Source organism: Penaeus monodon, chromosome 5 (assembly GCF_015228065.2).
Source record: "Penaeus monodon isolate SGIC_2016 chromosome 5, NSTDA_Pmon_1, whole genome shotgun sequence".
NCBI lineage: Eukaryota > Metazoa > Arthropoda > Malacostraca > Decapoda > Penaeidae > Penaeus > Penaeus monodon.
The window spans coordinates 33420034-33425033 of NC_051390.1; the positions used below are offsets into that span (position 1 = coordinate 33420034).

Here is a 5000-nt window from a genome sequence, read left to right on the forward strand (position 1 = left end):
TTAATTAATTTAGGGCTAGGGTTTTAAACTAGAAACATTATTGCTTTTAAACAACCTTTCTCTCCCCCCTCAAGGTCGCTTGCTGTTTTGGGGACCCCCAAGCGTTGTGTTCGGGGAAAAAAAAAAATTTTATATTTTTTAGGGAATTTTAGGGGCGCCCCCCTTAAAAGATACGCAGAAGGAGGGGTTTTTTTTTTATATTCCTGGTTGATCGTTTCAGTAAAATTCGGCATTTGGGTATAGGATCCCCCCGGGTTTTTGGAGTTTATTGAAAATCCTTTACGATGCAAAACAACAAAATACCCGGGCAGGGGTTTAAAAATTTCTGACCCCGGGGAACATTTGCTTTATAAAAAATTTGGGGAAATTTTTTTAAAATCACCCTTCTTCAGGGGTACAAATTTTGTCGCATATCTTTATATGTTAAAAATTTAATGGGTAGTTTAAATTAAACTTTAAAAGCCAAAACTTGCTAATTTTACTTCAGTTTTTTTTTATTAACTTTAATATTCGTTTTTTTTTGATTTTATTTCCCGGGGGGGGGTCACTCGCCTTCCCTCTCATTAAAAGCTAGCTTTTACTCACACACACAACCCAAAACACCTTTACCTCACTCCCAAAACCGGACAGAAGGCCTGGAAACCCCTTTTTTATTAATAAAACTTTTTGCTGCCCTTTGTGCTGGCGTTAAAAGGTTTTTTTATGGGATCTCTTTAGCCCCCCAATTTTTTCTGTTTATGACGAGTGGTTCTTTCATAATGTCCAAATTTCATCTATTTCTTTTCTGTGTGACGATTAATTTGGGTTTAAATAGATCTTCGCGGATCGCCCCATGGCGTTCCCTTATTTATTCCCCATATCTATAGAGACGGTGGGGGATTCAAGTCAGGTCCCTTTTCACCCGTACTGACTTCCCTCTTCTAATTTTTTTTTAAACTTCCCTGAAAGAAACAAAAAAATAAAAAAAAAAAACGAAAAAAGATTTAAAAGACCAAAATTAAAAACCGCCCAAAATTTTTATTTTAAAAAAACCCGGTAGTGGTAGACAAAAACCCCCCTTTTTTCGTGCCCCTTTTTTTTCCCTTTCTTGGCCCTTAGTGTATGTCGGTTCCCCCCCCAATATTTCAAATCGGGACCGGGCACGGAAAACCCAAAGGGGAAACCCGCACAGTTCCAGTCACCCTTTTGGGGTGGGGGTGGGAAAGACGTCATCGGGAAATCGCCATAGGGGCCCCCCGGGGCCCAGATTTTCGTAGAAAAGGGTTTAAGCCCCTCCCATTTTATTTGGGGGGGGGCGTTGCCCTGCCCGACTCCCCGTAGATCCCCAAAGAAACCAGCACCTTTTGCCGCAGGTAAACCCGTCGCCCCCGAAAGCTTTTGCAAGGTGACGCCTGGGGACGCCTGCAAATCCGGTCAACCCAGGACTCTAGCCCCGGGATCACCCCCCCCGAGATGCCCCCCCAGGGCCCCGACACCCTTTGATCCGGATGAAGATTACGAGGACGTTTGGCCCCGAGAAGGACCCGAAAGAGATCTGTGGGGAAAGGGGTGGACAAGGGACGCCACCCCAGTTTAGCCTGGGCCAGGACTACGAGGAGGGCTAGACGAATCTGAAATCAAGGAAAGGGGGTGCGGACTTTCGAGGACATTTTGGGGCATCCGGGGGGACGGGGCACTTCATCGAGGACCAGGGGGATGAACAACCTGGAAGCCAGGGCCCCGAAGAAAGCACCAGGACACCGCGCCCAGAACGAGATGACCACCAGGTTAGGTCAAACCCCTTTTTGGGAAAAACCCAAGAAAGCCCCGACACACACACACACACCACACACACACACACACACACCACACACACACACACACACACACACAAACCTATATATAATATATATATATATATTTAAAAATAAAAATATAATAAAATTTTTTTTCTTAATGGTAGGGGGGGGAGGTTCAGGGTTTTACCGCCGTGGGCAAGCATATACTTAAATTTTAGTTTCATGTTTTGGGGGTTTTTTTGTGGGGTAAGTGGTTTGGGTCCCCCTTTCCTTACCACGGAGAGTGCCGGTGAAATTTTTTCGCAATTTTTCTCTCTATTTTTTCCGGGCTTGGGGGCCCGCATTTACTTGGGCTGGCTTGGCCACCCAGTGGCTAGGTTTTGGGGAATCGAGGTGAAATTCCGGCCCCAAAGGGGAAAAAAGCGCCGGCCCCTGACTCGAAAACCCCCGAAAAACAGATTGCCCTCGTGCCAAAATCTTGAGTCCTGAGCTCCCAAACCCCTCGGGCCCCCGCGGGCCCTTTTATAAAATATATATATATAAAATAAAATATATTATATTAAATATTGTTGTGGTTGGGTGTGTGTGTGTGTGTGGGGTTGTTGTTGTTTGTGTGATGGTGGGTTTGTGTGGGGTGTGTGGTTTGTGTGTGTGTTTGTTGGTGTGGTGTTTTTTGTGTGTGGGGGTTTTGGGGTGTGTGTGTGTGTGTTTTTGTTTTGGGGTGGGGGGCGTAAATATATGTGCATATGTATTTACATAAATATGTAATTTCATTGATTTTATAAATTTAAAATATATAATCAAGAGGGCACGACGGGGAATCTGAGTTTGAGGGTTCGAGTCCCCCGGTGGGGCGTTTATTTCCCTTGGGGAAGGGAAATTTACCTCGGGCCCAACCCAGCCAAAGGGGGGGGGCAAGCCAAAACCCAAGACAGTTTTTCCGGGCCCAAACCCGGGGAAAAAGAGATGGGGATTCCCATAAAACACCGGGCGGAAGGCAACGGCAAACCACCGCTCTAAATTGCCAAGAAAATCATGGAAATCCATGATCGTCATCCTCCTGGTTGGACAGGGCACTTGAAAAAAAAAAAAATATATGTATGTATGCAAATTAATAGATAGATAGATATTTACATATATATGTATATATATGTATATATATGTATGTGTGTGTGTATGTGTGTATGTGTGTGTGTTTGTGTGTGTGTGTGTGTGTGTGTGTGTGTGTTTGTGTGCGTGTGTGTGTGTGTGTGTGTGTGTGTGTGTGTGTGTGTGACCGATGTTCCGTTGCCGCATAGAAGGTCAATTAAGGGAAGATACCTGTGCATTTCATTATTACCTTCATACCAAGCGACAGACCAGCCATTCGGAATAATTTGTATCAGCCTCTAGTGATTAGCAGCCCGGATAGCTCAGTCGGTAGAGCATTAGGCTTTTAACCTAAGGGTCCAGGGTTCAAGTCCCTGTTCGGGCGAACTTTATGGCGTAGCTGAGGTCACTGGTTCGCCCCTTGATGCTGATGCGCTACGGAAAGCGCTGCTTTCGCGAAAATATAGGATTGTTTACTTATGCTTTCTCATGGATATTATGTAAAACCAACAGATGTGTCTATTAATACTTGTGCAAATTAACTTTATCTTGTGACTTTGGAAAATAAAAAAAACATTCATGTATTTGTATAATTTCCCTCGCCTCTAATGCAAACTGTGTTGATGTTAACATGAATTACACACACACACGTATATATATATATATATATATATATATATATATATATATATATATATATATATATATATATATATATATATATATATATATATATACATATGAATATGCGTTTTTTTTTTTTGTGAAATCAATCATTTTGCAATGGACTGAAACTTTAATTTTCGCGAAAGCCATAAGTTCGCCCGAACAGGGACTTGAACCCTGGACCCTTAGGTTAAAAGCCTAATGCTCTACCGACTGAGCTATCCGGGCTTCTACCCAGTAGAGGCTGATGCAAGTTATTCCGAATGGCTGGTCCGTCGCTTGGTATGAAGGTAATAATGAAATGTACAGGTATCTTCCCCGTAATTGACCTTCTGTGCGGCAAAGAATCTGTCTTTCTTTTATGATTATTTATGTACATATATATATATTATATATATATATTATATATTATATATATATATATAATTATATATATTATATATTTATATACTATGTGTACATCATACACACACACACACACACACAACACACACACACACACACAGATAATTATATATATATATATATTATATATATATATATATATATATAATATATATTATTATATACACATAAAACATATATATCTGGAAAGGAACTGGGGACCCTCCCCCGTACTCCCCCAAAGGCATCACAACATAAAAACTAAAATTAAGTATCTGTGTGACCACGGCGGTTTAAAAACATGAACCTCCGTAAAAAAAAAAAAAAAAAAAAAAAAAAAAAAATATAAAAATTTTATATATATATAAATATTATATTGTATATATTTTTATATGTTTGTATAATTATGTTTATATTTATATATATGTGTGTGTTTGATTTTATTTGATAAATTTTTTTCGCGTCCAGTGGACGACAGAAAATTATATATATATTCAGATACATGAATAGTTTTCCAAAAAAATTTTTCGTATAATCGGTTCTTACGATGCGGTTAAAATAAATGTTTCCCCGCCCATGAATTTAAAAACCCCAACATTTTTAAAGATAAAGCTTTTTGCCCCGACGGCAAAAATACCCCAAACTTTTACTTGGCGCCTCATCTGTTCTGTTTGTTGTTTAAAAAACGAAAAACATTCTTGCCGTCAGGGGAACGGTACCGAGCTATCCAATAGAGTACCCCCGGCACTGCAAGTAAATGTTTTGTAATGTTTATCTTTATCAGACGCTGTGTAATAAAGTCAGGGTTTACGCGTGGACTTCTTTTACGGCCTTTTTGGTCGTAGAATATAAAGGTGTGGTGTAATCCCCCCGGAGGAAGTGTGCCCAAAAGAGTCGTAGCATCGTTCTCTTGGAAGAGGGCAAGAAAGCCCTTTTGACATACCTAATGTGAGCTTAATTCTAAAATTAAAATCACCAGAATCGTATGGTTGCAGGGGAAAATTTTGGGAAAAGGAAACTTCAAATTTTGGCGGGCATGAGGTGTCAGGTCATGACCCGATATTGATGTCGATATCAAAAAAC

The 5000-nt window shown here is 40.5% G+C and overlaps 2 non-coding genes across 2 annotated transcripts; one reads left to right on the forward strand and one right to left on the reverse strand.

The window, feature by feature from the left end:
• Nucleotides 1-3179: 3179 nt before the first annotated feature.
• Trnak-uuu lies at nt 3180-3252 on the forward strand. Its single transcript has one exon. It is a non-coding gene; the product is annotated as a tRNA-Lys (tRNA).
• A 436-nt stretch (nt 3253-3688) lies between these two features.
• On the reverse strand, nt 3689-3761 carry Trnak-uuu. The gene has a single exon. It is a non-coding gene; the product is annotated as a tRNA-Lys (tRNA).
• Between the last annotated feature and the right edge of the window lie 1239 nt (nt 3762-5000).